This window comes from Palaemon carinicauda, chromosome 36, assembly GCF_036898095.1.
Source record: "Palaemon carinicauda isolate YSFRI2023 chromosome 36, ASM3689809v2, whole genome shotgun sequence".
Classification (NCBI taxonomy): Eukaryota; Metazoa; Arthropoda; class Malacostraca; order Decapoda; family Palaemonidae; genus Palaemon; species Palaemon carinicauda.
This window is the reverse complement of record NC_090760.1, coordinates 33,045,126-33,055,361: the sequence shown is the minus strand read 5'-3', so window position 1 is coordinate 33,055,361 and position 10,236 is coordinate 33,045,126.

The window sequence follows — 10,236 nt, the reverse complement described above, 5'->3', positions numbered from 1 at the left end:
ATATGGGTACAACTAAACTACGTGAAAATCATTATTTCTTTAAAAGAAAATATATATTTTAGATTTTCAGGTTGTTTAAAGTTCCATATCACGGAATCTTAGTAAGTTTTTTCTATTTTGATTAATATTTTCCACCACTCAAAATAACTAAAAACATACATAATGTTTCCCTTACCCCTGGATCACTAGACGAGGGTCTGATACCTTTATAAAACTTCGGCCCCATAATAGATAACGCTGAAAACCTAGTAATTGCTTTGGAAGAGGTTTAGGGTACTAGAACAAAAAGTGCTAAAGTATTATCAGCGGAACAAATGCCTGGTATACGTAAATGCTCTATGATGAACGAGCGAGATATTATGAATGTGATAAATAGGCAAGAAAAACTGATTCCAAATCCATTATCGATAAATCTGAAATTCCAAATGATATCTAAGATTATTGAATAAAGATAGTGTCCACCATGTTCGTCAATTTTGCTTAAAGCTGCTCAGTGACGGTGGCATGGAAATTTCTATCGTTCGCAATTTTTAGAGAAATCAGGATTAACTTCCATAATAAAAATAAGCTTTGGAAATCCTGGATCTCCTTCACCAACAATGAAGAGTCCCTCAGTACAAGTTGTAGTTCAAGAAACATAACGAGTGATTTATTTGATAATGCTCCAAAACATTTGAATTCTTACAGAATTAAAGATGACCTAAGCTAATAATGTGATTCACAGGAAATGTAAAATAGGAGATCTGCAAATTTTCAGATATCCAAAAAAAAAAAAAACACACACACTATTAAATGTGATGATATTTACTAGCTTAGGAAAAAACTTTCTCGATTCTTGTGACAATATTTCCAATGCTTAGTTACCTAAATTGGATGATAGTGGATTAAACTTAGACATCAAACCCAACTAAGCTTTAGTTTTGGCAGAGGAGTAATTTTCAATAAAAAAAATGTATAGGATTTTGATGAAGAGAAAATATTAAAAAAAAAAAAAAGTGGTTTAAATTGAGCGGGAAGGCATATACATTTCTCAAAACATGGATGACTATCCTGACTTTTAAAGAACCTGAAATACCCCTTCTTGTTATCATCTGAAAATATTTTGACCATCAAGTTTGGAATAATGGCAAACTGTGAAGTATCTGTTCTAGACTTCCCAATGGAGTCTTCACATTTAATGCCAGACGTGTAAACTAGGGTATGAATTATAAACCAATTGCTAGAATTTACACCAATTCTAGAAAAGAAGAAGCCATTAAGAAGTTTGATTCAGAAAATATTGTCATGGTATGTGCTAAACAGCAATTGAATTAAACAAATAATAATTTTAAAGCACTGGAATAGAAACAGAAGGTTTAGCATCGAATAGGTTCCTTCCCATCAACAGTCGTTGTAGTCTCTCATGGGAAACTTGGAGAGAAAAAGACTGGTGTTTGCACATTATTTGACCTTTGACAAAGCGGAGGGAAAAAGGGGCGTAAAGAGTTTTAGATATAATATGCAATGATGGTTATAAATGTATTCTGTACTTCCTGGGAAAAAAATTCAAGTAAGGAGAGAGAGAGAGAGAGAGAGAGAGAGAGAGAGAGAGAGAGAGAGAGAGAGAGAGAGAGGAGAGAGAGAGAGAGAGACTGACTCAACCATGTGAGAAAAAGTAAGGACAGTGTTATGAATCAGCGCCAAATGATACATGAACAAAGGTTATTGAACCAAGTAAATCTACTCTGAAGGAGTTGCCAGCTTTCTTGAAACAGGTATATTCTGGCCTAATCCCTTTCTTCTACAGAAGATGGCAGTAAGGGACTCTCAATGGCTACAACTTTGCCAAATATAAGAGAGGTCCAACCAGAAGAACAACTACCAAAGTCAGTAAAACTAGATTAGTAATTTCCACCTCTTTCCCCTTACTTTAGATATTACATAAAATCATAAATTTTATATAATCTTCTTTAATCCAGCAACTTGGATGAAGCTGATGATGAACCAAAGTATATAGAAAAGCCTTAAGTCGTTTAAATCTTATCAATTCAGATGTTCATCAGGCACCAAAACACGGAATAATGAAGCAAATTAAGAAAAGTACAAGTTTCAGGCCCACTATATCAAGAACATAAATAAAATCATCAAATGGAATTTCTTACAAATCCCGAAATTCTAATGGTACGATCTCATCACAATTATCATACAATAAATAGTCTTATTTTCACTTCTACACTACAACTGAATAAATAAGAATTAGAGCTGCTTATTCATAAATACCCACCCATAATTGTGAGCACCTGAAAACCAACAAAGTAAGAGTAATAGTATGTCCACTGTAATGTTCCCCAGATATAGGAAAAGATTTTACAAATTGTTCCCTGTATTTACCCCCGAATGGTAATGTTTTGCATGAGGATCTAGTTGAGATATTTCATCAACTCCCTAACACGGCCTCCTTTTTGAAGATTCGATAGGTAGAAAACCTTAATGGGGTGATGTTTTAGAAAATTCCAAGGGCAACTTTTTTTTCATCTCTTACAGAATATGAAGATGTTTGGCTGCTTATTACAGGAAAGCCTGCATTTTTTCATATTCAGACCAGAAGTTTATCACACATTGACCTTTCAATTATAAGTTTAAACTGGAAAATTTGCTTAAAAGTGGTTATGCATAAATTAATATTATCCTTGGAAATAGTGTTCTTATGTGATACAAAGATTACTACAGAAAAATTTGAAAAAAAATATATTAGAAAAAAATTACAGAATTAGGTGATACGCAAAGCAATGCAAGGGAGTTCCACAGTGTAGATGACTCCATTGACTTTTTCAATACGACCCTTCTTACAGCAAGAACTCTATCCCCAAAACTAAAGCTCTGCTTCGATGGCATGCTGTACCTTGGTGGTCCCTAGAACTTACAACCCTTCAGAGATATAAAAAGGTTCCTAACTGACCATTGTACAAGTAGATACCATACAGAGGAGAATGGGACAACTGCCTTTTCTTTGGTGGAGTCTTAGATTCTTCTGGGATTGTTTCAGTATTTTCTGGTTCATACCGTACAGCAAATTTCATTATTAAGGTATCATTATACAAAATCACTCAGGAATAATAATAATAATAATAATAATAATAATAATAATAATAATAATAATAATAATAATAATAATAATTATAATAATAATAATAATAATAATAATAATAATAATAATAACAGTGTAGCTATGCCCTACTCAGCTCGTTTTCCGTTTTTAAGGGCAAAACAAGGAAAAGCAGCCAGAGTATGGTAATGATAGACTACAAGAAAGCCTTTGACATAGTACCACACTCTTGGCCGATAAAATGCTTAATGAAGCACTATCAACTTGCTCAAAAATACAATACAGAACTGGAAAACGGTTTTCAGGGATAAACATCACTAGAGGAATCTTCCAAGGGAACTCACCATACCGGTTACTCTTCGTAGTAGCTATGTGTGTCAACTGAAGAAATGAGCAGCAGAATAAATCACCTGATGTTCTCTTCTGTAAAGATGCTAAGGAAATAGGCACGGTAATCCAGATAGTAAGAATTGTATTAGGAGACATCAAGATGAAAATATTACTCTAGGTAGCATACAGATGGGAAAATTAGCAAGGACGGAAGGGATAAAGATGCCAGATGGAAATGTCATCAATGATAGGAAAGAAACAGGCTATAAATATTTAGGGGCAATAGAAGAAAAAGTAATAAAACACCAAGATATGAAGGAAAAGATTAGAAGCGAAAACATGCAAAGAATCAAAGCTATAATGAAGTCAAAACTTAACTCTAGAAATATGGTAAAGGCTATAAACACCTAGGAAGTACCAGTAATCAGTTACATTGCTGGAATAGTGGAGTGGAAAAAGTTAGAGCTATGCAACATGGATAGAAAAATAGAAAAGTAATTCACATGTACAGTCAAAAGCAAATGTACTGTCGCCTCCAGTCCCCCTCTGTCACACCCAATATCTATAGATTCTAGAATTTCAGGGGTAGAAGAGTTTGGTTGTTAGGGGGGAGGGCGCCCGGGGGGGGGGGGGAGAGGACGTCGGTGGTCCGGGGAAGTGCTTGTTAGAGCTGTAAGGGGTGTGATGGTAGGGGAACAACGAAAAATTATGGATGAAAATTAAATTCAGTATAATTCCTCCAGATCTTAATTTTATCATTATAATGATTCTAACTTAAAATTATATGGACTTCTTCAAAAAATCATGCACAAAAGGGGCAGAGTTATTCTTCAAAATGAGACATCTTGTCTTCATAGTCTGGTAACAGATGGTGAGGTTTATATCTTTTTTCTTCTTGAATGGGCATGACATTATTCTTAGTAATGTCATTCATAGCCTTCTTATCCTGTTCGTACTGTTTGTGTATGATGCCTTTGTTGTACAAGTTGACTATAAAATGCCTGCATTCACTGTTGGGCACAGCCTTGTACGAGTTAACCATGACATGTTTGACCTCTCTATTGACATGCCTGTTGGAGTTACTGTTGTTCACGACGACCTGGGAAATCCTATCTAGCTCATTGTGGCTCTCCATCTAAGAACAGCAATGGAAGAGGGCCCAGCAAATGTATGCTTGAATGGTGAGGGCTTTGTACCTATCGGTACGTTCGCTATCAGCTTTCAAGCAAAGGCCTAGGTTCGTGGGCTTCGTGTGGACTGCGGTATCGAAACCACACTCACCAGTCAAAATCAGATTGTAGAGGAACGGAAAGTGGTGTTTGTCCTGATGTTCTAGCATAAATCTAAGAGAACTGCACTCCTCAAAGGTCCTACAAAGTTCATCAACGCACTAAGTAGAGGGATATTCCACAGACGTGTTGTTAATGTAGCGGAAGTATATAACAGGGTGATTTGTATATGCATAAAAATGTTCCTCAATGACATCATTGTAAAAGTTGGCTACAAGGATGCCAAGATTGGAGCCCATCAGAACACCATCCTTTTGTATATGCACATTCCTTCGATTAGTGGAGAAGGAGGCCTTCTTGGTATATATTTCCAAGAGGATGAGATGGGCATGCTCCAGGATGTTGAGAGGAGGGGTCGAATTATTTGTGTAGACTCGGTCGAGGATAAGTTGGATAGTATCATCTACGGGCACATTAGTAAAGAGGGATTCCACATCAAGAGAAGCGATGACTCCTTTACTGGAATATCCTTTTATGGTCGTCAGGAACTCGATTGATGAGCCCACGCTTCATTGGTCAAGAACGTAAGATGTAAGAGGAGCGTTGAGTCTTATGGGCCGTGCTGGGCACTGTTCCTGAGAGTGTCTAGCCTTATAGCCCCTACCATTTCAATAAAGTTAACTCTGCCAAAATATCCAGTGATAGGCTCGAAATAGATGGCGTTGGAGGCCACATTGATAATATCAACGGTATGATTAGTGTCTCGTTTGAGTTCCTCTGTAAGGTTGGAAGCCGGTTGCTAGTTTTGGTAATATCGGCCAATGTAGTATTCAGTTTCCCGTGGAGGTAATTGGTATCGATGAGGATGAAGGCTGCAGTCTTGTCTGCTATTCGTATGGTAACATTAACTTCATTCCCGAGTTCCTTGGTGGCAGTCTTCATGGCAATGTAAACAATACTACTATTATATTGTACTGTCCATTATTCGTGAGTGTTTCTGGTAGCAGGAGGGTCTGGAGAGCATCATTAGTACTGAGAATGCTGAGACTTTTTTAAAAGGTTGTTGGAGGCCAGAGGGAAATGGGTGTGAGTGTTCAGATTTTCTGACGAGGAACCAGTTAATGAAATAAAGTGACCTTATTTCCCGCGGATAAAAAACCAAAAATAAATGAAAAAAATGAGAGCTATGTCTTACTTAGCATAAAGAAATGTTGTTGCGTTGCAGAGGACTTTCTTTGCAGTTTTACATATAAATGTATATATATATATATATATATATATATATATATATATATATACATATATATATATATATATATATATATATATATATATATATATGCATATATATATATATATACATATACTGTATATATATATATATATATATATATATATATATATATATATATATATATATATATATTCGTATATATATATATATATATATATATATATATATATATATATATATATATATATATATATATATATATATATATATGTATATATATATATATATATATATATATATATATATATATATATATATATATATATATATATATATATATACGAATATATATATATATATATATATATATATATATATATATATATATATATATATATATATATATATATATATATGTATATATATATACACACACACATATATATATATATATATATATATATATATATATATATATATATATATATATATATATAATCAGCCATTACCAGTCCTTTCCAGAACAAAGACCTCAGATATTTTCTTCAACTTATGTCCGTTTATATATATATATATATATATATATATATATATATATATACATATATATATAAATATATTTATATATATATAAATATATATATATATATATATATATATAAATATAAATATATATATATATATATATATATATATATATATATATATATATATATATATACGTATATATATATATATATATATATACATCTATATTTCATTATATATATATATATATATATATATATATATATATATATATATATATATATATATATATATATATGTGTGTGTGTGTGTGTGCGTGTGTGTGTGTATAGAAGGTAGTAGGTTAGCCAGAGCACCAGCCACCCGTTAAGATATTACTGCTAGAGAGATATGGGTTCCTTTAACTGGCCAGGCAGTGCTATATTGGATCCTTCTCTGGTTACGATTAATTTTCCCTTTGCCTACACATACACCGAATAGTCTCCCCTATTCTTTACAGATTTTCCTCTGTCCTTATACACCTGACAACACTTAGATTACCAAACAATTCTTCTATCAAGGGGTTAACTTCTTCACTGTTATTGTTCGGTGGCCACTTTCCTCTTGGTAAGGGTAGAAGAGACTCGTCAGCTTTGGTTGGCAGTTTTTCTAGGAGAAGGACACTCTAAAATTAAACCATTTTTCTCTAGTCTTGGGTAGTGCCATAGCCTCTCTACCATGGTCTTTCAATGTCTTGGGTTAGAGTTCTCTTGCTTGAGGGTACACTCGAGCACACTGTTCTGTCTTGTTTCTCTTCCACTTGTTTTGTTAAAGTTTTTATAGTTTATATATAAATATGTGTTTTAATGTTTTTGCTTTTCTTGGAATATCTTATTTTTCTTGTTTCCTTTCCTCACTGGGCTATTTTCCCTGGTGGGGCCCCCTGGCTTATACCATCCTGCTTTTCCAACTAGGGTTCTAGCTTAGCAAGTAATAATAATACTAATAATAATAATAATAATAATAATAATAATAATAATAATAATAATGATGATGATAATAATAATAATATAAATATAGTTTGCATTTATGTATATATATATATATATATATATATATATATATATATATATATATATATACATACATATATATATATATATATATATATATATATATATATATATATATATATATATATATATATATATAACTACAAAGAAAACATCTACAACACACCAACATTTCTTTATGTTTAAGTAAGACATTGCTCTCTTTTTTTCATATTCTTTGGGGTTTGTGTTCGCGTGAAGTAAGGTCATTCCATTTCATCAACTTGTTCCTCGCCAGAAAATCTGAACACTCACACTCCCTTTCCTCTGGCGTCCAAACAAATCTCATAGAATTTTACTTATCGACGCCATTACTATTGAACCATTACCATTCAACTACTATCACAGTATTATGTAGCCCTTTTCTTAGTTGCGTTTGATATCCACGTTTTAGCTATAGAATTCACTCATGCGTTTACCTGCCTTGTCTTGAATTTATTCTTTTCTAATCCAAACTTTTTTAAGAGACCTAGCAACCCAAGCATCTATATGGTGTTCTAAATCAGAGCGGTTCAATGGCTGTTCATGACTGTCAGAGGCAATATACATTGAAAATACACTAGCAGAACAATGCTCTAGGTACTGACCATGTAATGTATGATTAGCGCCCAAGCTTTTCTCCATCCAAGCTAGGACCAGGGAGCACCAGGAATTGGCTGCTGACGACTCAGCAGGTAAACCTCTTAGCTCCCTGGTCCCTACCTAATGCTGTCAAAATGACTCTTCCAAGATGTTGCACTATGACGATACTGGTCAGCCACCTCTTCTTCCTATGCATAGTAGCGCAAACATCAAGATGATACCTCATCCAGACCGAGGTCATATTTGTTAAAAGGACTATGTCATTTCAATTTTATACGCCATTAGGTCGTAGAGTATAATTTCATTGTCAATCTTTATTTACTTTTATATTTCCAAGTGATACCATTAACAACTATTAGATTATTATTATTATTATTATTATTATTATTATTATTATTATTATTATTATTATTATTATTATTATTATTATTATTATTATTATTATTATTATTATGATATAACTCTGCCCCATTACATTTATTCAGTTACGTTCATATTGTGAAATCTGAATTATATTTTCTACCATTACAAGTCACGAATTGTACGGGAGCCAATATTGATAAGAAAGATTACATTTACACTAGTCAGTATCTTTTTCAGTGAAATCATTAGTTTTATAGAAAATACAATACTCAGTAACCACCATTAAATTTAACGTTGAACATGCGTCCCTCTTCAATTATGAGTAGGTCACATTCCCACAAACCACTAATTCAGTGAATTACTGCTTTGATATACAAGAAAAAGTCTCCTTATCTTCAATGATTTGACCCTGACCTTTTTTGGAATAGTTATTGTTCCATCGGTTATCTTATAATGAAAATAACTTTTATAGAGGATTAAAAGTCCTTCATGTATTCACTTACTACTTATTACTATACAAGCATCCCTTGCATATTCATTACCATCAGTTGCTACTTTTACAGACAACCATTAAAGAATAAGCAAACGAAATTAACCAGGTGATTTTTCTTTTGGTCAATGAAGAAGGAATTATGAGAATAATACTCACTACGCCCTCCGGTCAAGGTCTCATACAGGAGAGAGAGAGAGAGAGAGAGAGAGAGAGAGAGAGAGAGAGAGAGAGAGAGAGAGAGAGAGAGAGAGAAGCTCTGAAATGGTAGCTGAAACATGGAAAACATACAGTGATCATGCATTTGTGAACTTATAGCAAACCATCCAAAATATTACGAAAGGAGACAACTGCTATATTCATCTTGATACAACAAACGCAAGATGGAGGGATGTCATATTATCAATTTAAAAAGATGCAACAAAAAGAGGTAATGAAATATATTTGTCTAAAGTTCTGTATTGGATATGAAAGTGAATGATGAATCATATGCTATCAAAAACATGGGTTAAACTACGAAATCGATAAAGAATGCTTTTATAATTTCCTTGAAATAATTCTTTACTTATTGTTATCATCTTCGTGTTCTTTTCAGGGGTAATTGCTCGTCAATTAATGGCAACATTGCACAATGGTCTGGCCATTATTGTCAAAAACTTTAGAATTTAAGAAACTTTCCTTCTTACTGAGAAAATAAATACACGTTGCGACCTTGTATTACTTGAGCAGACTCAAACTTTAATAAAGAATTATTTAAAGGAAGTATAGAATCGTATAATACTAGGACAGTTTATGAACTCGTTCATAGAGATCAGTTTGTCGTCTACTCACGGCACTTCCATATTTCTTTCAAAAAAAAAAAAAAAAAAAAAAAAAAAAAAAGAAAAATACCCTTACAGATTTGTTAGAGATTTTTTATTTATCCATGAAATGTGAATAAGATAAAAAATCAGCGGAATAGGAATATTGTGTTAATTTGCCTGTCCAAATTCAACATAGTTGTGATTTATTGGGATGGACGATGGAACAAAAGTGATATTCTCCTTCCATGTTTCATTCTATCGAAAGCAGTAATCCCAACATAACTCTACTGCATACCTAGAAGAAGTAGGAATACAATACAAAACGATTGTTTTAAATTGCAACCACGCACTATTTCTAGCCAGTTAAATATTCATTCCAATGATATGTTGCTATAATAAATAGAAATGGCTATCAACAGGTAACTCAAAAAAAAAAATAAATAAATAAATGGGTTTCCCTTTATCATAGAGTCGTTAATAAACATTTTCTGTTCGACATAA